The sequence below is a fragment of the Felis catus genome, chromosome D1 (genome assembly GCF_018350175.1).
Source record: "Felis catus isolate Fca126 chromosome D1, F.catus_Fca126_mat1.0, whole genome shotgun sequence".
Lineage (NCBI taxonomy): Eukaryota > Metazoa > Chordata > Mammalia > Carnivora > Felidae > Felis > Felis catus.
The window spans coordinates 45,318,329-45,346,028 of record NC_058377.1 but is presented as its reverse complement, the minus strand read 5'-3'; the positions used below and the strand labels follow the sequence as shown (position 1 = coordinate 45,346,028).

General features: G+C 39.1%; 2 long non-coding RNA genes across 7 annotated transcripts in view; one reads left to right on the top strand and one right to left on the bottom strand.

Annotated features, from left to right (window-relative positions):
* LOC109491930 overlaps positions 1-23,865 on the top strand; it is a 231,792-nt gene extending 207,927 nt beyond the window's left edge. For both annotated transcript variants that reach the window (XR_006586224.1, XR_006586226.1), the window contains 2 exons: positions 20,547-20,662; positions 23,755-23,865. This is a non-coding gene — a long non-coding RNA (uncharacterized LOC109491930). The remainder of the gene's footprint in view (positions 1-20,546; positions 20,663-23,754) is intronic.
* Positions 1-27,700, bottom strand: part of LOC102900237 — a 166,338-nt gene that overhangs the window by 49,079 nt on the left and 89,559 nt on the right. The gene's annotated exons all lie outside the window — the stretch shown is intronic.

The following is a 27,700-nucleotide window of genomic DNA, read 5'->3' as shown; positions in this document are numbered from 1 at the left end:
GAATTAGGGAGGATGGCTGCACACAAGATGAGGGTCCAACCTGCAGCCTAGTTTCATGCGGGGCCACAGTGGGCAATCTTTAGGAGGTGATATTTGAGCTGAGCTCTGAGAGATCAGTAGGAATTAACTAGGCAATGCATGGACGCTCCTGAGAGAGGGATGAGCCAGAATGTAGGATGTTCAAGGAATTAAGATAGGATCTCTGTGGCTGTGATGCAGAAATGAGTGAGGTGGAAAGGGACATTAGGTAAGTCAGAGGAAAGGGTTTTAGCCTTCAGAGGAAAACAAAGTCACTTTGAAAAAACCTTATATAGGTTTGTTCCTGTGGTTATATTGTCCTAGTCCTTGAGGAAATAGCACTATAAAGTTAATGTTTTTTAGAAAAAACATTTCCTCCTGGAATGAGGCAAGTCTAGTTTCTTCCCTGGATTTCCTGACAGAATTTGTAGCCCTAGTCAAAGACCAACCAGGGCAGCCTGCCATGGGATGCAAAAACACGGAAAGCAATTCCTCACTTAAGTCCTGTCTGCAGTTCTTGCTACTATTATCTTGAGCAAACCTCAGCCTGTTTTGTAAAAGTAGTTGTCTATGGAACAATCATGTTTGTCTCTTCTGTGAAATCTATGGATGATGAGTGCCAAACAGATTTATGAAAGGTCAAATCACCAGCACAACCTAAAAGACAGCCTATCCTCTAAGTGAGACAAGAAGGTTAGGGTAGCGTTCCTCAGTGTTGGCAATATTGACATTTTTCTCCAAATAATTCTTTGCTATGGGGGCTGTCCTGTGTCTTATAGAGTGTTTAGCAGCAGAATCCATGGCTTCTACTCACTAGATGCAAGTAGCATCCCCCTCCAGTTTTGACCGTCAAATGTCCTCTAAGGAGCAAAATCTCCCAGGTTGAGAGACACAGTTATAGAGATTATAAAAGCCCTGTTCTTCCTGGTTAAAACTATTATACCCATTTTTGTTTTGCCATGAATTCACTCACACACTGTAACATTTGACAAATGAGATTCAGAATTATTCCTAACTGCTAACTCTCCTATAGTCTACAAAGCATTGTCATATGTATCTTTTATTCATTCATCTGGGGTGAACATGTATTTAACACATGCTTTGTGTAGGCACTGTGTGGGTTGCTACAAGTTCAAATGAGACAACTCTGCAAGCCACCTCGAGTATGGGGCAAGACAAGGCATAAGTGTCTATCAGAGGCACTGTTTAGAAATGTGGCAGCATTCTCCTAAGACATGAACAGAATGCTTAGAAACCCAGGTGAGGGGTGGAGCTCCCAGGAGTTTAAAATAGAAGTGAAGCTCTGTGCTGCGTCTGAAACATGGTATTTTTTTCAGGGTGATGGATTTAGGGAGTGGTTGGGGAGCTGTGAGACCTACAGTAATACTTTACAACATGTATTATGATCATCTCTGTTTTAAGGATGAGAAAACTGAAAGGTTAAACATTTAGTTTAGGGTCACTTAGATAGCAAAAAATTAACCTTTCAATTTAACTATTTTCTGGATTCACATTGTTGCTTTCTCCAGTCAAATACAACGTTATAAGAGAGACTCAGGGAACAGTTTTGACAAATAGTCCTCTCAAAAATTTCCCCAAAACTCTAATGACAAAAATAATATTCCCTTTTATTAGTACATTTTACAAGGCACATTCACAGATCTTGTATACTGTGATCCTTCCACCAACCCTGTCAAGTTCAGACAGTAGGCATGCATTATCATCTCTGCTTTATAGAGAGAAAGGGAACACTCAGGGACTGTGTTTATGTATAGTGCTCACAAAGCATGCTGCCCTTCTCAGCACGGATACATAGCTCCCATAGCGCAATGTAATGGTTCATTGTATTTTAGCTTGTCATTGTATTTTAGCACCAGGATACTGCCATCATTTTGCTATCCCTAAAAGCAGTTCAATTTCTGCACTTAGAGCTGAAATTATAGTGTCTCAAAGCTAAATTTAAAAGAGCAATTTACCGCTGTCCCCATGAAGAAACAGAACCAATCAATGTAATAAAAAAAAATTAAGATCATTCCGTACTCTGTACCGTTGCTTTTGCAGTCGTGTGACTCATAAGGAGCAGCAAACTGCCTGTGATTATGGAGTATTTAGAAAGCAGGACAGTGTTTGGCCTGCGGAAGGTACTCAAGAAATGTGTTAGAAGGAGAATTGGATGGACAAGTGCATGGATGGATGAGAAGGTGAATGGAAGGATGGTTGCTGTCAGGGTGAGAGATCGTGACTTTCCTGTTGTCTATCTGTTAGGAACGAGCTCTGTGTCACTGGCTTCCACAGGGTTTCTAATCCCGGTTCTTATTTGAAAGGAGGGCAAGAACAAGTGAGAAATACTCAAATCAAGGGCAGCTCTTTCATCTAGATATCTCCTTTCTAAGGGGGAGGGCTCAAGACCCATTGGTTGCCAGAACTACTGCAATGATCAGGCTCAGAGATGACCCCCTCCCCACTTCTTTCTACCATATGTATCCAATTAGTGACCAAGTCCTGTTACACCTTCCTCTTCAGGGGTGTTTCAAAAATGTCCTCACTTCATTTCTGTCCTTGTTACTTCAGCTCAGACCCCTAGCACCTAATTTCAGGGCTGTTACCCTAATGTGTTACCTGGATTGTCTTCTTCATGTTCTTCCTTGAGCACCAAATTCAAACTAAAATTTAAATACTTCTTTTGTTGCTTCTTCTGTCTTCTGAAACTTTTAATGGCTGTACATGATGAAGTTCAAATTTCTTATTCTAGCACACTAGGCTTCCCATAACATAATACAGCCCTTCGTATTTTCTCTTTACATAAACCTACTTAAACCTGAATGGCCTCTTTATTGTACCCAGAACATGTTTTACATATCACCTCCTACCATGTATTATTTTGCTGAATATTTACCAAGAGCCTTCTATCTAAGCTGTGGTTTAAAACATGAGTATTAGGGCACTTGGGTGGCTCAGTCTGTTAATCATCTGACTCTTGATTTTGGCTCAGGTCATGATCTCATGGTTCCTGGGTTCAAGGCCCACATTGGGTTCTCTGCTGTCAGCATGAAACCTGCTTTGAATCCTCTGTTCCCCCCTCTCTCTCTCTGCCCTGCCCCTGCTTGTTCATTCTGTCTCAAAAACAACGTTAAAAAAAAGACATGAGTATTAATAAAAAGAGTATGACAAGACAAAACTCCTGCCCTCAAGTGGCTCAGTACCCTAGGGTAAATGAATAAGCTATTTTATTAGGGAGTGAATGTACCGCCATCATTTAAGAACAAGATGCTGAAGGAACTCAGGGGAAGGACAGCCCTAGACCAAACCTCATGCTTCCTGTTTCGGATCACTTCTGTATCTGTTGCTCAACACTTCCTGTATTATAATTTCACTTCTACCCTGTTTTAGAATTGTTAATCATCCCTGAAGTCAGAGATGACATCTCACCTCTGGCTCCTGCAAACCCAGTTCTGTACCAGACCACCACACATCAACACATACAACAATGAGCAGTTGCTGGTTACTTATTATCTGAGAAGTGCCATGCCGGAAGCTTTATACACATTTTCCCAATTGATTTCCACAATGCAGTAGGCATGGTTGATGTATTTGTAATATCTCTATTTTACATAGTGGTATCAAATAAGTTGCCCAACAACTAGTAGATCGAAGAGCCAGGATCAGAACCCTAACAGTGTGATGCCAAATCCTATGCTCTTTTTTTAAAGTTTATTTATTTATTTTGAGATTGAGAGAGAGAGAGAGAGAGAGAGACAGAGACAGAGACAGAGAGACAGAGAGAAAATCCCAAGCAGGCTCTGCACTGTCAGCACACAGCCCAATGCAGGGTTGCTCTTAATCACTTCCAAATCTTTGCATACCAATGATATACTCATGAAAGAGTGAATGTCCCTCTTTCTCTGTAGGTGGTTCCTTTTCCACCAGGATTTCATAAAGCCTTGGAAGAGGTCAGACACGTCCAAACGTTTTTCTTTTCCTTTAAAATGAGAGATGTTGAAATTGAACTGATAAAAGTGAAAATAGTCATTCCAGAGAAGCCACAAGCTCTAGGTACATGCAATGACATGGTAAGTCCTTGGGACAGGGGCCAGAAAAGTGTGATGAGTACTCAATGTTGACCTGAAAGGACTGGAAATGGAGCCCACGAAGTTATCTAGATGGGATCACATTATGTGTTCTGTTCCATGTGACCAATAAATAATGAGACCAGGGTGACAATTCCGGGGGATGGAGATGGTTGCTTTCTGGAAAGCTTCCCTAAGTTTCCCTCCTCCCCTAGCCAATGCAGCTGCCTTACTTTGTCCTCTCTTCTGAGAGAGGACTTCTCATTCTTCTCCAGCTGCAAAGCATTAAAGGGACAGAATTACAGGGAGGAAGCTCGCCTGTGCAGAGGGAAAATGAGCTGCACTGGGTTTGGCAGGATTTGGCAGCTGTTCCACATTGGCCACTGTAATAAGGTAAGGGAAGAGGGATTGTGCTAGTGGACAATGCTGGTCAGTTGGCTCCTACCCCACCTCTCATCTGAACTTGTCTTTGGGCTCTGGAGAGGTTTTTATAGCATTAGGGCTTTTTAAATCCTCTGATGATGTTGGCATAGCTGAAGCAAACCTTGAAGATACATTCTAGGTCAGAGCTATGAGAAGGAATTATGATAAAGTGGAAAGAACATAGAACCTGACTTCGGGAAATGCAGTTCTGACAATGCTTTGGCCTCTTAGCAGTTCTGGGACTATTCCTGGCTTCAGCTTAGTGTCTGCAAATGGAGATAAAAATCCTAGTAGAAAGGTTGTTTTGATGATTACATACAATTGTACTTATGGGAGAGTCTAAAACATGAGAGACATTTCATGTTTTTTTTCTCATCTTTAGACACCCAGTTGAAGATTCCTCCCACTCTCATCCTCACCCCAGTGGATTTGGGTGGAGACTGGTCTTGGATGACCAATAGAAATAAGTAATTAGAACTAAGATGCAAGAGCAAATAATTGTACAATTGGGCCCCCAAACCATGTATGAATAAATATCTCCAGCTTCTTTCCTCAGTCCCTAAGGAAAATTACGGCATTTTCTGCTCTTCTCTCTGATATGGTTTGTCAAATTCCCCTTTATAGGTCTGAAGACCACTGGAATTGATCGAACAATTAACAATTTTCCTTGTTTTCCTGTAGATTTATACCTTTTTTTTCTATTTAATTTACCCTAATAACTGAAATCTCATCCCAAGTGAGAATTAATAATATAGAATGCAGTAAGAGATTAGAATATGTAATGATTTCAAAACACTGAGATTTGCCTTTGTCCAAAAACTATATTGGCTTTCTGCTTGAAAAATAGAAAGTGACTTGCTCATAGAATTTGCCTCAAATCAGGCAAGAGATTTACAATCTTATTTTGTCACAGTCCACAGTTGTGCTGTAGGTGATATAAAAAAAGACAGGACTGAGCTAGCCCACTGGAGGCCTTGGTACAAAGTACCCTCTCTGGATGGAAGCAGGCCAGCAACTTAATGTGAAAAGTGCCAGCTCCATTCCAGCCCTTCCCAGGTTGGTGCTCATGTGGGAAACCTGGACCACTGTTCCTGGTGGCCCTTAGTAATGGGATCACAGAACCCCAACCTCCTTTAAAGACTTTGTCTGTGGTATCAATAGAGAATGATTATAGGTTGCATGTAAACCTCCATGTGTCTTACTCTAATATCAAGTATAAGTTAAGGATTGATCAGAATTATAAAGAAAAAAATATTGATTAAAGTATTAATAAAAATTTATTTAGTACCTATGATGTGCTAAATATTGAGATAAATGCTTTCAAAAGCATTGTTGCATTTGAATCCACAGTAAACCTGGAGGAAGTTGTTATTGTCCCTATTTTACTGCTGAAGACATTGTGGTTCAGAGGTGAAATAAAATCACACAGGAAACAACTATCAGAGTCAAATTTTGACTTGTAGTATTTTTTTAAATACATTATACTGCCTCAAAACTTTCTATCTGTATGATACTATCAAATTCCCTTTATCCCAGCATAATTTGTCATGTAGATTATTCTTCCAGGACGAATATGTAGGAGATAGGCTGATATTAAACTGTATCATGGCTTTAATTTGGATGAATTCTTTTTTTTCCTTTTTTGATTGATTATATCTTCACTTGCCAGTGTCATGAACTGGTCAGAGAAAAATAAGCAATGATCTATTTGACCTATAAGCATCCATGAGGCAATGTGCCTAATAAATATATTTATTCATTAATCATTTGCTCAACAAATAAACATTTACTAATATTTTATTTTGTTTTACACTTGGCTGGACATCATTCAACATTATGAAAATAAGAATGGGATTTCAATAAAGGATTGTGCTCAAGTAGGGAATACAATCATGTAAACAAATAATTAGGATACTCATCCTACAAAGATCTGCCAAGCTGTTGTCATCTCTACAAGTCCTCTTCAGTTATATTACATATCTTTTGTGTTATGATGGAACACATACATGCTTTGTTAGCAGTTAGCCATATAATATGGAAATTTTCTGGTTATATTTTATCTCCCAAATGGAAAGTATGCTATTCACTGGCAGGGATTTTCTCTTCTCTTTATCCCATGCCTGCTATGTGTTTGTGACTATCAATGTTTAGGTAATTAGGTCACATAGTACAGAAATGTACTAAAAACAGAGTAATGTACTGCTTCAATGGGAGCATGATGAAAGAGTTGGGAAATTCTCAGAGGAAGTCATCCTTGAGAGAGAAGAAAGGGTAGCTAACAAGTGCAATAATGGGAATTTTAAAAGAATGATGGAGGAGGAGGAAAAAATTTAGGACATGAAGTTAGAGTGTATGGTATAATCAAAGAGAGCCATGGATGTATGAGTGTGCTAAGGGAACAAGGAATGATCTAAGAGACAGGAATGAGGGGTGATTAAACACGGATGCACAAGTGGTGTGCCTGCATGGCTCAGTTGGTTAAGCATCCGGCTCTTGATTTCAGCTGGAGCATGGAGCCAGCTTGGGATTCTTTCTCTTTCTTTTTCTTTGCCCCATACCCCACTCACACACATGTTCTTTCTCTCTCTCTCTCTCAAAATAAATAAACATTTGAAAAATAACAAGAATTGGCAAGAAATGACAACAGGTAGGTACAATGATAGACTTTTGAAAGTTGTATAGAGGGATCAGAGTTTAAATCATGTGATGTATGGACAATGAGGGGTCATAGAGGGTTTGCTAGGCCTGAGACTGACAAATAAGACTGGCATTTTTCAAAGATCAGTTGTCAGTTTACCATTTTCATATGTGTGCTTCTGTTCTTTGGATTTTTGGGGTGGGGGAAGTTGTGGGAATAACACAAGGGAGGTTAAGTTGCAAGGAGCAGTCATGGTAGGGGTACTGGAAAGGTTATCATCTAACTTATAATCTTATTTTAGTTCACAGGAATTATAAAAGAAATTGCATATGGGTATAAATGTTGAGGGTGGGATTTGTAGCTCTTATTCAATGATGTCTGCCAAATGAGAAATTTCTGTGTCTTTATTAAATTCCCCAGAATATTAGTTGGTGGTTTTCTTTAAGACTGCTGATAACTCTGGATTTTTAGAAAACTGCTCTGTTCCCATGACTATCTGAGTAGTTTTTATAAAAATAATAATGAAAACACAACAAATTTATTCATTGTAATCTCATTAGGCAATATTACCCTCTCTTCCTCCTTTTTGTGGATCTGTTTCTAACTCTGCACAAGTATCAGGTTTTTCGTATGGGTTTGTTTGCCTGTGTTTCATGTTGTCAAGCCACTGTATAATTATTGAGTCATATCAACTTCTTGATATTACATGATGACAGTAGCAAAGAGTTGGCTCATCTGCACAGTATGTTTTACAAATTGTGTACATTTAACTGTTACTGACTGATGGTTGTTACCATGAGAGCTTATCATTAGTCATATAGGATAATGCAGTGTAACAAGTCTTAACTAAAGTCAGAACACCCATGTTTGACTCCCAGCTTTACCAGCTCATCCATAAAATGTAAATCATGCTAAAATGGAAATTATACTTTTTTATATCTCAAAATATTTCTGTGTGAAACCTGAACAGATGTAAAAGTCAATCACTGTGCTCTAGCCCCCAGACAGAAGGCATTGGTTCTGAGATAGAACTTAACTAGATCTCAAGCCTATCAGAGACAATAAGCTCCATGAGAACCATTTCAGGCCAATTATGGGCTGTAAATTATAGGCCATGTGAAAAAAATTGCTGGAAACTTCTTCATTATTTTTCTTTTTATTTTATTTTATTTTATTTTATTTTTTTATACGAAATTTATTGACAAATTGGTTTCCATACAACACCCAGTGCTCATCCCAAAAGGTGCCCTCCTCAATACCCATCACCCACCCTCTCCTCCCTCCCACCCCCCATCAACCCTCAGTTTGTTCTCACTTTTTAACAGTCTCTTATGCTTTGGCTCTCTCGCACTCTAACCTCTTTTTTTTTTTTCCTTCCCCTCCCCCATGGGTTCCTGTTAAGTTTCTCAGGATCCACATAAGAGTGAACACATATGGTATCTGTCTTTCTCTGTATGGCTTATTTCACTTACATTAACACTCTCCAGTTCCATCCATGTTGCTACCAAGGGCCATATTTCATTCTTTAACATTGCCATGTAGTACTCCATTGTGTATACAAACCACAATTTCTTTATCCATTCATCAGTTGATGGACATTTAGGCTCTTTCCACAATTTGGCTATTGTTGAGAGTGCTATGAACATTGGGGTACAAGTGGCCCTATGCATCAGTACTTCTGTATCCCTTGGATAAATTCCTAGCAGTGCTATTGCTGGGTCATAGGGTAGGTCTATTTTTAATTTTCTGAGGAACCTCCACACTGCTTTCCAGAGCGGCTGCACCAATTTGCATTCCCACCAACAGTGCAAGAGGGTTCCTGTTTCTCCACATCCTCTCCAGCATCTATAATCTCCTGATTTGTTGATTTTGGCCACTCTGACTGGCGTGAGGTGATACCTGAGTGTGGTTTTGATTTGTATTTCCCTGATAAGGAGCGACATTGAGCATCTTTTCATGTGCCTGTTGGCCATCCGGATGTCTTCTTTAGAGAAGTGTCTATTCATGTTTTCTGCCCATTTCTTCACTGGGTTATTTGTTTTTCGGGTGTGGAGTTTGGTGAGCTCTTTATAGATCTTGGATACTAGCCCTTTGTCCGATATGTCATTTGCGAATATCTTTTCCCATTCCGTTGGTTGCCTTTTAGTTTTGTTGGTTGTTTCCTTTGCTGTGCAGAAGCTTTTTATCTTCATAAGGTCCCAGTAATTCACTTTTGCTTTTAATTCCCTTGCCTTTGGGGATGTGTTGAGTAAGAGATTGCTACGGCTGAGGTCAGAGAGGTCTTTTCCTGCTTTCTCCTCTAAGGTTTTGATGGTTTCCTGTCTCACATTCAGGTCCTTTATCCATTTTGAGTTTATTTTTGTGAATGGTGTGAGAAAGTGGTCTAGTTTCAACCTTCTGCATGTTGCTGTCCAGTTCTCCCAGCACCATTTGTTAAAGAGGCTGTCTTTTTTCCATTGGATGTTCTTTCCTGCTTTGTCAAAGATGAGTTGGCCATACGTTTGTGGGTCTAGTTCTGGGGTTTCTATTCTATTCCATTGGTCTATGTGTCTGTTTTTGTGCCAATACCATGCTGTCTTGATGATGACAGCTTTGTAGTAGAGGCTAAAGTCTGGGATTGTGATGCCTCCTGCTTTGGTCTTCTTCTTCAAAATTCCTTTGGCTATTTGGGGCCTTTTGTGGTTCCATATGAATTTTAGGATTGCTTGTTCTAGTTTCGAGAAGAATGCTGGTGCAATTTTGATTGGGATTGCATTGAATGTGTAGATAGCTTTGGGTAGTATTGACATTTTGACAATATTTATTTTTCCAATCCATGAGCAGGGAATGTCTTTCCATTTCTTTAAATCTTCTTCAATTTCCTTCATAAGCTTTCTATAGTTTTCAGCATACAGATCCTTTACATCTTTGGTTAGATTTATTCCTAGGTATTTTATGCTTCTTGGTGCAATTGTGAATGGGATCAGTTTCTTTATTTGTCTTTCTGTTGCTTCATTGTTAGTGTATAAGAATGCAACTGATTTCTGTACATTGATTTTGTATCCTGCAACTTTGCTGAATTCATGTATCAGTTCTAGCAGACTTTTGGGGGAGTCTATCGGATTTTCCATGTATAATATCATGTCATCTGCAAAAAGCGAAAGCTTGACTTCATCTTTGCCAATTTTGATGCCTTTGATTTCCTTTTGTTGTCTGATTGCTGATGCTAGAACTTCCAGCACTATGTTAAACAGCAGCGGTGAGAGTGGGCATCCTTGTCGTGTTCCTGATCTCAGGGAAAAAGCTCTCGGTTTTTCCCCGTTGAGGATGATGTTAGCTGTGGGCTTTTCATAAATGGCTTTTATGATCTTTAAGTATGTTCCTTCTATCCCGACTTTCTCAAGGGTTTTTATTAAGAAAGGGTGCTGGATTTTGTCAAAGGCCTTTTCTGCATCGATTGACAGGATCATATGGTTCTTCTCTTTTTTTTTTTATTAATGTGATGTATCACGTTGATTGATTTGCGAGTGTTGAACCAGCCCTGCATCCCAGGAATGAATCCCACTTGATCATGGTGAATAATTCTTTTTATATGCCATTGAATTCAATTTGCTATTATCTTATTGAGAATTTTTGCACCCATATTCATCAGGGATATTGGCCTGTAGTTCTCTTTTTTACTGGGTCTCTGGTTTAGGAATCAAAGTAATACTGGCTTCATAGAATGAGTCTGGAAGTTTTCCTTCCCTTTCTATTTCTTGGAATAGCTTGAGAAGGATAGGTATTATCTCTGCTTTAAACGTCTGGTAGAACTCCCCTGGGAAGCCATCTGGTCCTGGACTCTTATTTGTTGGGAGAGTTTTGATAACCGATTCAATTTCTTCGCTGGTTATGGGTCTGTTCAAGCTTTCTATTTCCTCCTGATTGAGTTTTGGAAGAGTGTGGGTGTTCAGGAATTTGTCCATTTCTTCCAGGTTGTCCAATTTGTTGGCATATAATTTTTCATAGTATTCCCTGATGATTGTTTGTATCTCTGAGGGATTGGTTGTCATAATTCCATTTTCATTCATGATTTTATCTATTTGGGTCATCTCCCTTTTCTTTTTGAGAATCCTGGCTAGAGGTTTGTCAATTTTGTTTATTTTTTCAAAAAACCAACTCTTGGTTTCGTTGATCTGCTCTACAGTTTTTTTAGATTCTATATTGTTTATTTCTGCTCTGATCTTTATTATTTCTCTTCTTCTGCTGGGTTTAGGCTGCTTTTGCTGTTCTGCTTCTAGTTCCTTTGGGTGTGCTGTTAGATTTTGTATTTGGGATTTTTCTTATTTCTTGAGATAGGCCTGGATTGCAATGTATTTTCCTCTCAGGACTGCCTTCGCTGCGTCCCAAAGCATTTGGATTGTTGTATTTTCATTTTCGTTTGTTTCCATATATTTTTTAATTTCTTCTCTAATTGCCTGGTTGACCCACTCATTCGTTAGTAGGGTGTTCTTTAACCTCCATGCTTTTGGAGGTTTTCCAGACTTTTTTCTGTGGTTGATTTCAAGCTTCATAGCATTGTGGTCTGAAAGTATGCATGGTATAATTTCAATTCTTGTAAACTTATGAAGGGCTGTTTTGTGACCCAGTATATGATCTATCTTGGAGAATGTTCCATGTGCACTCGAGAAGAAAGTATATTCTGTTGCTTTGGGATGCAGAGTTCTAAATATATCTGTCAAGTCCATCTGATCCAATGTCTCATTCAGGGCCCTTGTTTCTTTATTGACCGTGTGTCTAGATGATCTATCCATTTCTGTAAGTGGGGTGTTAAAGTCCCCTGCAATTACCACATTCTTATCAATAAGGTTGCTTATGTTTATGAGTAATTGTTTTATATATTTGGGGGCTCCGGTATTTGGCGCATAGACATTTATAATTGTTAGCTCTTCCTGATGGATAGACCCTGTAACTATTATATAATGTCCTTCTTCATCTCTTGTTACAGCCTTTACTTTAAAGTCTAGTTTGTCTGATATAATATGGCTACTCCAGCTTTCTTTTGGCTTCCAGTTGCATGATAAATAGTTCTCCATCCCCTCACTCTCAATCTAAAGGTGTCCTCAGGTCTAAAATGAGCCTCTTGTAGACAGCAAATAGATGGGTCTTGTTTTTTTATCCATTCTGATACCCTATGTCTTTTGGTTGGCGCATTTAATCCATTTACATTCAGTGTTATTATAGAAAGATATGGGTTTAGAGTCATATTGTGATGTCTGTAGGTTTCATGCTTGTAGTGATGTCTCTGGGACTTTGTCTCACAGGGTCCCCCTTAGGATCTCTTGTAGGGCTGGTTTAGTGGTGACAAATTCCTTCAGTTTTTGTTTGTTTGGGAAGACCTTTATCTCTCCTTCTATTCTAAATGACAGACTTGCTGGATAAAGGATTCTCGGCTGCATATTTTTTCTGTCTAGCACCCTGAAAATCTCGTGCCAATTCTTTCTGGCCTGCCAAGTTTCAAAAGAGAGATCAGTCACGAGTCTTATAGGTCTCCCTTTATATGTGAGGGCACGTTTACCCCTTGCTGCTTTCAGAATTTTCTCTTTATCCTTGTATTTTGCCAGTTTCACTATGATATGTCGTGCAGAAGATCGATTCAAGTTATGTCTGAAGGGAGTTCTCTGTGCCTCTTGGATTTCAATGCCTTTTTCCTTCCCCAGTTCAGGGAATTTCTCAGCTATTATTTCTTCAAGTACCCCTTCAGCACCTTTCCCTCTCTTCCTCCTCTGGGATACCAATTATGCGTATATTATTTCTTTTTAGTGTATCACTTAGTTCTCTAATTTTCCCCTCATACTCCTGGATTTTTTTTATCTCTCTTTTTCTCAGCTTCCTCTTTTTCCATAACTTTATCTTCTAGTTCACCTATTCTCTCCTCTGCCTCTTCAAGCCGAGCTGTGGTGGTTTCCATTTTGTTTTGCATTTCATTTAAAGCGTTTTTCAGCTCCTCGTGACTGTTCCTTAGGCCCTTGATCTCTGTAGCAAGAGATTCTCTGCTGCCCTGTATACTGTTTTCAAGCCCAGCGATTAATTTTATGACTATTATTCTAAATTCACTTTCTGTTGTATTATTTAAATCCTTTTTGATCAGCTCATTAGCTGTTGTTATTTCCTGGAGATTCTTCTGAGGGGAATTCTTCCGCTTGGTCATTTTGGATAGTCCCTGGTGTGGTGAGGACCTACAGGGCACGTCCCCTGTGCTGTGGTGTATAACTGGAGTTGGTGGGCGGGGCCGCAGTCAGACCTGATGTCTGCCCCCAGCCGACCGCTGGGGCCACAGTCAGACTGGTGTGTGCCTTCTCTTCCCCTCTCCTAGGGACGGGATTCACTGTGGGGTGGCGTGGCCCGTCTGGGCTACTTGCACACTGCCAGGCTTGTGATGCTGGGGATCTGGCGTATTAGCTGGGGTGGGTAGGCAAGGTGCACGGGGGCAGGAGGGGCAGGCTTAGCTTGCTTCTCCTTAGGTGATCCACTTCAGGAGGGGCCCTGTGGCAGCGGGAGGGAGTCAGATCTGCTGCCGGAGGTTTGGCTCCACAGAAGCACAGAGTTGGGTGTTTGCGCTGAGGGAGCAAGTTCCCTGGCAGGAACTGGTTCCCTTTGGGATTTTGGCTGGGGGATGGGCAGGGGAGATGGCGCTGGTGAGTGCCTTTGTTCCCCGCCAAACTGAGCTCTGTAGTCCGGGGGCTCAGCAGCGCTCCCTCCCTTTGTCCTCCAGCCTTCCCGCTTTCCAGCAGAGCTGCTAACTTATGTCCTCCCAGACACTAAGTCACGCTTGCTGTCGGAACACAGTCCGCCCGGCCCCTCCGCTTTTGCAAGCCAGACTCGGGGGCTCTGCTTGGCCAGCGAGCCGCCCCTCCGCCCCGGCTCCCTCCTGCCAGTCCGTGGAGCGCACACCGCCTCGCTGCCCTTCCTACCCTCTTCCGTGGGCCTCTCGTCTGCGCCTCTCATCTGCGCTTGGCTCCGGAGACTCCGTTCTGCTAATCCTCTAGCGGTTTTCTGCGTTATTTAGGCAGGTGTAGGTGGAATCTAAGTGATCAGCAGGACGCGCGGTGAGCCCAGCGTCCTCCTACGCCATCTTGACTCCTCTCACAACTGTGTTTTTCTTCATTATTTTTCTTAAAAATGGTGGTATTTCACCCCAATAAAGAATAAAGGTTAAAACTGCTGGAATGGGTTAGACTGTCAAGAGTAATGATGGATAGTATTGGAATGAAGGCGATAACATGAAGGTGAAGTAGCGATGGGGGAAATTTGGATTTTTGTAGACATTTTGGCCACTACATCAAGTGTTATTTAGAGACTCTTTTCTGAATTGTTCAGTTACAGAAGACTATAAATTTTCTTTTGGCTTAAGCCATTTTGTGGTAGATTTTTCTATCATTTATATTTCAAAGAGTACTACTAATTTTGATAAAGTTGATTAGATAAAATAAAAATTAGATAAAATTATCTCTTGCTCTTTAGGCTATGATTTCTCAGCAAAGCTAATTTGGAAATGTTACCATCATATTGCTTGTGGGATCACTGGCAATCCAAGCAGATAATGCAGAAGAGATGGTCCCTTTCAAATGGCCATTCAATAACTGGTTTCATTATTTTCTAGTTTTGAAATTATTTTCACATCACATAATCAGACAGTAAAAATTTTGAAGCATTATAGTATATAATTAACCACAGAGACTAGTTATTTGAGTTATTTCCTATAGTCTTTTAAAGATCCCTGGGAAACACTGGGGCTTTTTTTAAAAGATATAATTGTATTTGTGTATACACACATATTTGTGTGTGTGTATGTATGTGTATATGCACACATATATACGACCATCCACATAGATATATGGAAAGTACACATACAACCACTGTTCTTTATATGCATCATTTTACAATTTTACATATTATTTAATTTGATATTTATGATAACTCTAGATTAGTGTCTAGTCTTAGTTTTAGCATCAGCACTGGACTGCTGCTAGCCTCTAAGCTTACTTAAATGATAAAACAAATCTTTCTACCACTAAAAATATTGAGTAGAAAACCCTGGACATTATATATCAAACAAACATAACTTTGAAAAATAGAAAAAGACAAACAGTCTAGGGCCTGGGGAGTCCAAGGAATAACATAGTGGTAAATTACTTGGATTTTCTTTTGCATCATATATCCCAAACTGCATGGTAGAGAAATCAGCAACTCAGTAACACCAGTGGGTACAGATTTAAAGAAATACCCCAAGAGAAACCCACTCTCTTTCTCTTACCATAGGACGAGGAAAGGGACATCATAGCAAGACAAAAAACTTTTAGACAAGGACATGCTCTGGCCAAACACCACAGAAAAGAGCTGAGGTCCTGTATGAAATTCCAGGTAACATAGATGAAGTGGAAAGTCTAAACCTTCACTATTGACAGGCTGTAATGATATGCCCCAGCCCCAGTGGCAAGGTGAGCAGAGGCCTACAGTCGCTGGCACTTTTATCCTGCTAGGTGACAGTGGGCCTCCCCAGGCCACCTGACTGTCAATGGAGACCACATAGGGAGCTGGACTTCCATACCCACCTGACAACAATGAATCATTCCCCACCCCTCTTGCTGGGGTTCTATCAGAGGTGGCCTGGTGGAGAATCAAGAATTTATTTCCACCCAGTAGTAATGAGGCCATCTCCCTGCAGGTCTAGTGGGAGCCAGGTGGAGAGCAACAAAATGGCACCACTCCTCCTCCCAGCCATGTGGTATCAGCAGAATTCTAGTGGAGAGCATGAGCTACCATCCATGTGCAGCAGTAACAAGGCATCTCTTCTTTTTTTTTTAAATGCTTATTTGTTTATTTTGAGAGGGGAAGGGAGTGAGTGGGGGAGTGGCAGAGAGAGAGGGAGAGAAAGAATCCCAAGGCAGGCTCTGTGCCATCAGCACAGAGCCCATTGTGGGGCTCAAACTCACAACCCATGAGATCATGGCCTGAGCTGAAATGAAAAATCAGACCCTTAATGAACTGAGCCACCCAGGCACCACAATAAGATATCTCTTCCTTTTGACAGTGTTAACTGAAACCAAGTGAGGCACCTGGACTTCTACTCAGTCAGTCAGTAATGACATGGTTGACCTCTCCTTCCCCTGCTGACACAGTGTCAAAGGCGGCCCACTAAAATAAGATTTAAATAAGACCAAGAGCCTCATAGAATCTAAAATGTCTAGGTTTTAATAGAAACTCACGTATCGTACAAAGAACCAGGAACATCTCAACTTGAAAGAGAAAGATATTAATAGACACTAAGGATGAGGTAACACAGATGTTAGAATTATCTAAAAGGGATTTTAAAGCAGTCATTATAAAAATTCTTCAGTGAATAATTATGCATATATTTGAAACAAATGAGCAAAAGGAAAGGTTTCAGGAAAGAAATGGAAGATTTAAAGAATGACCAAATGGAATTTTAGAACTGTAAAATACATGAACTAAAATAGAACTCAGTAGACAGATTCAACAGCAGAATGGAGGGGGCAGAGGGAAGTATCAGTGAAATGGCACAACATTTTCTCAGGGCTGGAAAAAAAAAGAACTGTCAATTTACAATCTTATAGCCAACAAAAATATCCTTCAGAAATGAAAGAAAAAAATAAACACAGGACAGTTTCAGATGAAGGAAAACTAGGGAAATCTGTTACCATAAGTACTACCATAAAAGAATACATCTAAAAGGAAGTTCTCTACACAGAAATTATAAAAGATTCCAGAAATACCAGGAAAGAAAAAAACAATACACTGTAAGGAATTAAATTTTATGAGTAATGACAATAGACTTATCATTTTGTATTTTATTTTCTAAATTAGGCTTAACAGTTGATACGAAATTTATAACACTGATGTAGTTATTGATTTAAATTTTTTAATTATATTTTATTTTAATTCTACTATAGTTATATAGTAAACATACAGTGTTATATTAGGTTCAGGTGTACAATATAGCGATTCAACAATTCCATACATAACCTAGTGCTCATCACAAGTGTTATTGGTTTTTGCAAAGGAAAATGTAAGACATTTAAAGTATAAATGGGGGGGGGGGTGAAAGGACATAAAGGGAGGTGAGGTTTCTATCCTTCACTGAGCTGATGAAATGTCAACAGCAGCAGACTCTGATAAGTTATGTATGTATAATACCTAAGAGAAACCACTAAAAAAGCTATGTGAAGAGATATACTCTAAAACATAATAGATAAATCAAAATGGAATTCTAGAAGATATTCAAATAACCCGAAAGAAGGCAGGAAAAAGAAATGAACAAACAAAACCAAAACAAATAAAATGGATTCCATTTATATAATATTCTTAAAATGACAACATTTTAGAGCTGGAGAACAAATTATGATTGTCATGGTTTACCAGTGGTAAGAGGGAGTGGCTATAAAGAAGGAGCATGAGGGAAGTCTTAGCAGTGATGGAATAGTTCTGCATCTTGTTTGAAGCATTAGTTACCTAGTCTACACATGAAAATATAACTCAGAGCTAAACACCATTGGGGCAACCTGGATGAAGGGTGCATGAGACCTCTTAGAACAATCTCACTATTTCCTGAGAATCTCTATTTCAAAATAAGGTTTTTAAAAATAATGCAATAAATATTAGAACCAAAACAAGACTTCATGTCTCTTGTGTCCCAGACCAACTTTCCTCTCCTATATTACATGGCTATTGAAATAGCCAATGGTAAAACATTAGGGTTATGAACATCCTACACATCTGAAATGTTAGTTCTTTTTTTTATTAAAAATTTTTTTTTGAGATAGTGAGTGCACGTGCACTCATGTGTAAGCAGAGGAGGGGCAGAGGGATAGGGAGGGAGAGAATCTTAAGCAGGCTCCATGCTCAGCGTGGAGCCTGATGCGGGGCTGGATTCCACAACTGTGAGATCATGACCTGAGCTAAAATCAAGAGTCAGACGCTTAACTGACTGAGCCACTGAGGCGTCCCAAGTTCTCTTTTTCAAAATTACAGCTCTGTCAACACTTTCCTTATTACACTATAGTTGTAATATCAGAGTCACCAGGTCTCAACTATTCCATAAGAACATTCCTAACTCTGCTAAGAAGTTACTGATATTCAGAATTTCTATGAACTCAAATTTATCCCACACCATGTAACATGGGCATATGCAGCCTAGTACTTTTCACTGGGTCATGTTTGCTAGCCCTACTTACCTAATTAGCTTATGAGTGCCTTAAGATCAGCCACAAGGGTTATATTTTTTCCTGTCTGTATACCTGGCTCAGAGGTATTTGCTAAATCCCTTATAGGCTGATGGAATGATAGTCAAGTGCATTCATTAAAAAGTTGTTTGTAAAATTTTCAAAAGTAAACTCTTTTCAAGATTGACTTAAATGTCATCCCAGAGATAGATTTTCCAAGGAATTCAGATGTTTCCCCAAGTAGTATCTATTTTTATTGCCAAAATTTTAGCCACAGCATTTCACACAGGACCTTAATGTTGCAAGGAAAGAAAGTCCAATTCAAATTGTCTTGAACAATAAAGGACATTCAATAAAGGCTAATGTAACTGAAAGTTTAGTAGTAATTCAGTCATCGCTTGATCTGGGGGCCAGGTGCTGCAACAAGGATCTGACTTTCTGATCTCTGCAAGGTTGGGTTCTGTCACAGATTTTACAGTGCCCTGGTCACTCCAGTGTTCCCCCTGATTATCATAAAGTGCCTGCTGGCTTTATTCCTGACACTTTTACATCACAATCCCCAGAGAAATAGTTTCAAAGAAGAGAGAGAAATCTTTTCTTTCTCAGGTTATACAGCAAAAGTCACTTTGCATCTCTTTGACCCTGACCGACTACTGTGCCTCTTTCCAAATTCTATCATCACAACCAGGAGGATTAAAAACACAAATTACCTTTAGCAAATCATGAACCACTCATGGATCTGAGGGTGGGAATCAATAGAACTCAAATTAAGTGGTTGAGAATATATGGGTAATGATTCCTCCAAAGCAAAATTTGGGTATATTGATGGTTGGAAGATGATGCGGATGCTGAGAACATAACCAACAATGTTCACTGCATCAATATTGGGGAAAGCAGAGACTGTGACTAGGCAGGACTTCAGATACCCTTTGCTTTGGATCTGGGCCAAGAATCTGTAAATATCAGTTTTAAGTCTGACTTGTATTTTGTTGCACTGGGAAATTCAATTAACTTCTGAGTTCTAGCCTTAAAAATGTATTTTGGTGGAGATATTGCTGCTTTACTCAATGCTTGTGAGGACTAAATGAAATAATGATTGCAAAAGTGCTTTAAAATCTGTATTTAGTATTAAATAAAGATAAAATGACTGTGTATCTCCCACATGTATGCCTGCATGCTGGTATATTTATATATGTATTTTTCCTTTTCTTATTTTCTGTTTCTTAGAGTCCTTTTTATTAAAATATCTTTAAAAACCCCATAAAATCATGTTTGTGAAAAAATATACTGTTTTTTCTTCATTTATAAATGCAGAACAATTTTATTGCTGGTCAATAAAGGAAGGTGTTTGTGAGGAATGGATATCTGTGAGATATTTTACATGTGCTATCTCAGTAAATTTTCCCCTGCCCACCATTCCATGAGGCCAGTACAATTGACCCAGCCTTTACAGATGTGGAAACTGAGTTGAACTATCTCATCACACATTAGCAAACAACAAATCTAGATTCAAACTCAAGTCAACCTGACAACGAGTCTCTACTCTTTCAACAACAGAATGTATTTGCTATAAGGAAAATCTAAGTTCCCTCAGAGCAAAAGAATATTTGAGGTTTAAACAGATATCCCCCTAAAATTCAGGCTGTCTAAAGAGGTATTTTCAGTGTCTTTAGCTCCTGTATAGCTGCTCATATGTCTAGTATTTAAGATTTCAGTTTAGCCTAATCATCTTGCCATCTGCTCTGAAATGATGAGCCCATCTGTCAAGATATTCAAGACAGTATCAAATTCCATTTATTCTATGAGAAGACAATGACTCTTGAAATACCAAATTTGAATATGTCTGATTACAACATTGTGTTATGCTCAAGAAATTGCAAAGCCAAGTTCCATATTTGAATGATAGCTGAAGTCCCAGCATCAGTAAGGTGATGATGAGGCAACCAAATAAGAAAAATCTAGACTGTCAAACACTGATTTGGACATATTTCAGTTCCAGTATGATGACCACTATCTTAATTATTCCTTCATTATGTTGAAAAATATGCATTCTCTAGAAGTTTTGGAAGTAATATTCTTATACTTATTTATATATCATTTTTCAAAGTATTTTTAATTCAATTACTTATGTAATCTTCATTTAATATAAATATACACTATTATTACCTTCCATTTTACATATTTTTCTATTTATTTTAGAAATAACCAAGTCATGTTCTAAGTGGAATTGCCAGTACGTACTTCTAAAAGGAAAACACATGAACCATGGGAGTTCCCGCCAGGGACAAACATGTGATATTACAAAGGTATAACAGGTAATGCCACTATATCCTTTACTACTACTACTACTACTACTACTACTAGTCAAATCAGTTTGAACAAACAGGCCCTTAGAGTTTAACATGAGTTGACTTATGAGTGTGTTTTTAGGCTACATTGGTAGAGATTATCCTCTCTTCACACCAACCTTGTAATAAAGCAAGTGCTTAACTGTAGGGTCATTTAGTTTATAAATGCAAATTAAAATTTCTCAAATACTTTCTCAGTTTTTAAGTCAAAATAGTTCCCCAAATATGTATGGAACATATCCTACATCCCACCTGTGTCTCCAATTCTGTTCCATTTTAGCCTTGGGTTGCCTGTTGCATCAACTCTTTTTTCTGCAGCTGCTGAATGGATTTCTTACACTAGAAATGACACCTCCAAAGTTCTGATGTTCTCATCCTAAATTACTCCAATAAACTCCCAAACTTCTAGAGGGGTAATAGGACACTTAAATAGATCATAGGAGAAGCCTATATACACCAAATTTAAGAAATCGCACCATTCCCAGAATCCTAGGTATGTTACAAACTGGACACATAACACTATTATTAGTTTAGACCATTAAGATACTGCGTTAGTGTAAGAAAGCAATAGACAAGAATTGAAGGAAAAAGAAAAAATCTCCCATGTTTATGTTTCCCAATATTCCAGTCTATTTTTCTCTATTGAGTTCATGATCCCTAAAATTAAGAGAAATAGTTGAGAGTATACCTCAGAAGGGTTATCTACACTACCAACTGCATCTCTCCCATGTTGCTGAAGGCCACGGTGTTGTGAAAACCCATGCTGTTGCTGTTGGCACTTTCATATCTGAGGTCTTTAGGGGCTTGCTCACTCTTGTCCCTTTCTGATCCATCTTTAGAAAAGAACAATCTAAAATAGAAATCTCATCAGATAACTCCTCTTTAAAAAAATTGTTTGCTGGGTCCCCTCCATTATCATCATGAGAAGGGAGGATACTCAGCTGAGGTGTTCTGGCCTTTGTATCCCATTCTAACAGGTTTGCATCTCTTTTTGCACTTATGCTATGTTCCAGCAACACTTTAACCTATGGTTTCCTGGAACAAACCATGACTGAGTCAGATCAGGTCTTAGGTCTGCTTAAAACCATCTTAATGGCTGCCCATGGCAATTAAGGTAAAACCTGAACTTATTCTGTCTGTGTAGCAGACACTGCATGATCTGGATACTGCCCTCCAGCCTCTTCTCTTACTGCTTTATGCCTGTCTTCTATTTTAATTACATTCCAAGCTCCTTCTTTCTGTGAGACTTTTATACGTGCTGTTCTATCTACTTGAAATGGTCTTTTTGTCCTTCCTTCACATGACCTATCCCTCTTATCCTTTAGATACCAGCACCAATATCTTCTTCTCAGAGTCCATCCATGGCCACTCTATTTAATGTAATAATCCTTTATAAAGGAATCAAATTATTTTACTCATTAGGACTTACCAGAGTGTCAAATAGTTGTTAAATAAATCAAGTTGAATTTCTTCCTAAGATTCTTTTAGTTTCCCTCTAAAGTCTTTGCTAACCATCTAGATGGAATCCATTTTTCTGTTGCTTCCTGATGGCATATTGTATATATTCAAGTGTGTTGCATTTAGTTATTTACATCCCTATTATCTCTACCAGTCTTTGAGGTTCCTGAAGCCTATATCTCATACATATTTGTATTTCCAGGACTTGAAAAATACCAAGTTTTCAATAGTGCCAGCTGAAGTAAAGGAATGAATGAATCCCATGAGCAAAGTTTGCTCTATGTTCGAGTAACTTAGGATCTCATGGCACCAAATATGTGTTAGTATACAGGTTCATGGTCAAAGTATAGAACCATATTAAAGGATTTAGTATAGCAGACAAATATGTCTTATGTTTACCTTTCTTCTTTTTCTACCCCAACTCCTACAAAGACATATTCAACCGGGGAACTTTTCTTAGCCCCCAGGTGCTAAGGAAAACATGTCTTTTCTGAAGAATACCAAGCAGATTTTCTATGCCCTGTACACCCAGACAGACCCTGCTATCCTATGCCAGAAGCCTCATCTCCCACTCCTTTACCTGAGTAATGCCACTATTTGGGTTCTCTCAGCCTTAGCTTCCCTTCTCTGGTATTGTCTGCTAGGACTTGATGAAGGAGTCCATCTAAATGACTGTATTTGTATCAGATGACTCAACTTTTGGCCAAAGATGGTTGAACTAATGTGGAGACTGACTCAAGCTCAGCCAAACAGATTCATTCATCTCAAGGCAGAAGGTAGTAGTGTGGACACGAGCAACACCACTTTTCAACTAGACAATAAGGCTTCAAAACTCCTGTTTCCCTTTTCCCACCCTCCTTCATTGCATGCATATCAGAAATTGAGACTTGCTAAGTATGGAATACAAATTAGGATCAGAACAACTGGTAGCAGTTGTGGTGTTTGTGGGGGAGGGGAGCGTGGGGGAACAGTTTGTGGATTCTGCATCCTTCCAGAAGAAAGCTTCTTTCCTTCCATATGAGCAGAAAAGCAATGGAAACAAGAGAGGATGCATGAGTGCATCAGTGGAACAGATATAACACTTGGTAAGATAGGCCTGGAGTTCAGAATCCACATCACTCATGGACTGGTACTCCTGCCCTGCCCATAGTCAGCACCTGCTAGCAGCACTGACCAAGTCCAGAGCTTAGAGTTACTAGTCTGAGTCATGTATTATGTAATCTTGGGCAAAATCACTTGACTTCTTGAATTGTTAGTTCCATTTCCTTTTAAGTGCAAGCCATCACATCCGTCTTCCTTTACTCACCAATTTTTTTGTGAATATCAATAAAAATAATGCAAAGAAAATTAGACTTCTTATTTGGTAGAATAATGTAAAGTCTGGGTCATTATTCTTAAGAAAGAAAACAACCAAACATATAACAAAGGAATAATATGTGAGGCTGAATGCTGTGCCTAAAAACATAGGAAATCTGACAGGAAGATGAAAAGATTTTAAATGCACCCTCATGCTCTGTAGAATGCAGCACTGCAGAGACCGTTCACCCCCCAGTAATGACTGTTAAATAACCAGAAGCCATTCTTCCTTCATTCCTTCATAGAGCTATTTCCTCCTGTTATTCTTCAATCAAAAAGACAGACATGGACAACAAAAGAATAATATGACTTTACCTGGAGTGATTCTGCAGTAAATTAAAGCCTTTGGTATTTGATTCTTTTTGATAATTATTGCTCTGCAAAGAGAAGAGAATGGGAGGCAGGGATGGAGAGGAGAGAGACAAGAGAGCACCAGCCTCATCCAAAAACTTAAATCTTCCTTATTCCTTCAACGTCAGGTTCAAAGTGAGGTATTATTCTTTTAAGTTTAAATGTCCTAAATTCTTTTCCCTTAAGCTCAAGTACTTCTTCACTGAATCACTTTCTAAGGGAAATGAATACTTTTTCTGGATTGAATTTTAAAATTCTAGATTGCAGTTTGGATTTCCTCAAGTTTTCACATTAAGGGTAAGAATCTTTGCCAACTGCACACAATTACATTCTTTTGTATTTCACAGTAAAAGAACAAAGTTGTTTTAAAAGTTTATATGACTCATTTTTAAAAATATATAAACTCTGAAGTTTGGAGGAGCTTTCTCTTCTAATAAATTTCTTGTGTTAACACATTCCCATCTCTAGCATTCTGATGATTTTTATTTTTATCTCCAGGTCAGAGTCATATATCCATGTACTCCTACTGTGGGCCAGATACTTAATAAATAGGACCCCACGTAGTCCTAAGAAAAAATTTATGATGTTGTTATTCTTCCTCTATTTTAAAAATGAGGAATATAAGGATTTAAGAAGTTAAGAATTTTACTGAAAATCACAGGTAGTAAGTCGAAGAGTTCAGATTTGAACCCAAGTATTTCTTTCCTTCTAAGCTTCAAAATTCAATATCCTTCCTGGGACATAAAAATAAGAGTTATCTGTATTCTAACTGGAGACAGAGCTGGAGAGACAGCACTGAGTACAAATATAAACACAGTCCCTTCTCTCAAGTTGTTTATAGTCTAGTAGTGGAGGCAGATACAGACATAAACTGATAATTGCAAAATTATGTGATTAAAAAAATACTACCACCTAAAATTTACTAGTGCATTCTATTCGCAAAGTACTGTTTTAACTGATTTCTTGTGTTGATTCATATAAACAATGATAGAGGAATGCATGAGGAGCATAGTGGCCAAAGGGAGGAAGTATATCTTTTGAAGGGATCCATTTCATCATCATAAGCATCATCATAAGATAATGTGCCAAGGCAGGTGCCAAAGGATAGGTAAGAATATGAATAGATATGTTTGAGTAGGGATATTGAAGACAAAGTGAATATATGTGCAAAGCCTGAGGGGCATGGAGAAGCCTGGCCTCACAGTGGTTCCCAAGTAGAGTACATGAGGGAGAGGTATGGATCCATTTGAACAGGTGGCTAGGCCTTAGATCCTGAAAGGCCACACATGCCCTGTTGTAGAGTCTGGGTGTTATTCTACTGGCAGTGGAAGGCCACTGAGGTATTTTAAGTGGGTGAATGATATGGGACCTTAGCCCTCTAATCATACCTAAGGTGGGTATCTTTTCCAAGTATAAATGCTCAGGTCATGGAACAAGGCTGAAGGCCAAGGTTCATTCCATGTCATATAACCACATGACCAGCCACAAGGCTTGGACTCTAGCCTTTGATTTTGTCAGCACATGGGCTGGTGCTTCCCCAATCATGCAGCTGAAAAGTCCCAGTGCCTATCTTCTAGTGTCCAATGGCCTGCCAACTAGATCCCTGTGTACTGCACCACAAAGTGATAGGCAACAGAGAATCCACAAATTTGCTACTTCTCCTGTCTTCAGAAATCTGCCCCAATAAATGGAAAAAAAATACTCCACTTAGGTAAATACTCATATAAATCACTCCTTAGAGGGCTTAGTGGAAGGAGCTCCTTTGCTCCAAGTTAAGCAGATCTTTACTTCTACCCATGTTGGCTCAGATGTCATTCCTCCTAAAGTCAGGGGAATAGAACAAAAGGTTTTTTATAGTCTCTCCTGACTGTTTTACAATAGGCCTTTCTCTATTCTGAGGTACACTGATCATTTAATTCAGAGAAAAGCAGTCTATCTGGCTCCAATTTACTATTACCATTTTTCCAACTTCAATCAGTGATGTCTTCAGAGCTTGCAGTCTCAGGCAGATGTGGGATCCTGGTGTCATTCACAGAAGTAGCTTGATTACAATCACATTCCCTTAATGATCTCATTCTAACTAGGCAGCAGCTTGACGCCCCTATTCCCTTCACAAATCTGCCTTGTGAGGTCTGTTCAAACTTCAATTCTGGATGTCTCTCCTATTTCTGCTTTATTTTTTTTTATTTGTTAATGTTTATTTATTTTTTACAGAGAGAGAGAGACAGAGTGTGGGTGGGGGGAGAGGCAGAGAGAAAGGGAAACACAGAATCCGAAGCAGGCTCCAGGCTCTTAGCTGTCAACACAGAGCCCAACGGGGGGCTCTAACTCATGAACTGTGAGATCATGACCTGAGCCAAAGTTGGACGCTTAACTGACTGAGCTACCCAGGCACCCTCTATTTCTGCTTTCTTGCTATTCAGGAGAGCTATGATTTTCTAGTTATTAGACACCCAGTGTTTATGAAACACCAAACTTTCAAGGGAAAAAGTGAGCCTTTCTTTCTTTTCTTCTGGGGCCAACTGTTAGGGAGGGGGTAATAAGAACAAACCTAATTTGTTACTGAGATCATAAAGACACACCCCTCCTACAAGGATTCTTTCCACTAGCCACTTTCTTTTTCCTTATACCAAAGACACTTAATATTTGGCTCCTTAATTCCTCCTGAAGCCCATCTCATGTCCTGATTCCTCCAACCTCATTTTCTAAGCCAATTATGATCCTATTATCTTTGTTAACTTGCTACATTATACACACATAGATTATTGAAGACAGATTATGATCTTTATATTTAATTGCTTTTCATAATGTGGTATTTGGAAATTAAACTCTGATGAAGTGGCATTTCTCTATTATATACCATCCAGTGTCAGTCAATTAACTGCAAAAGAAAACAAAACAAAATCCTAGTTGTGAGTTTTAGGGGGAAAAGGGGGGGGTATTTCTGTTTAAGCCCAGAAAGCAGACATCTAGCTATTTAAAATCAAAATTGGAACATGGAGACCTTAAAGAGAAAAATTACACCTCAGAGCTATAGAAAACATTCCTTCTACCATGAAAAAACCAGGGTGAATATGGTAGAGGAAAACTGATTCTCCATCAACATAGACATTCCAGATACATAGCCCAGAATCCTATATCCAGGCCATTTATTCATGGACTTTCCTCCCATTCAAGCAAACTGATTTACTTATACAGTCATCCACTCAAACGTTTATTGAACACTAGTTGTCTGCTAAGCACTGGAAGTGGAGGTTAAACAAGTTATAAACAGCCTTTGCCACCAAGGCTCTCACCTTGTATTTGAGGTGGCAAAAGCACGAAAAAGGGCCACACATTAGGAGAGGATTTATGCATAATGAGGATGCCTGTGATCAGGGAAGGGATGACATGCTGAGTACTTAAGATTTAGTTGAGCTGAATGAGACAAAATAAAAGGGGAGAGACATTGGTGATACTTGAATGAGCAAGCATGGAAACATTAAGGGTTATCATCTGGCAGCCTGCGGTTGGAATAGTGCTTCAGAGCAGTTGTTTGATCTTAACACAGGGCTGAAATTTGACTTACAACGCTTTTCTGCACACACACCACACTTTCCCCTGCTCTTTATCACCTTACATCTAGGCTATTTTACACACTTGTGTTACTCACTTGGTCTCTAAATATGTTTGAGTTTTCAAATGTCAGCAGATAGATAGCAAATAGAAGGACACACCAGAGAAGGCTCAAGTAGCTCGGTACAGGCAGAACAAAGGGTGAGTGCAGGCAAAGGAAAGAAAGGAATCTGCAGAAGTGCATGTGACTCTGAATATGAAGAGCCCTGTATACAATGATAAAGA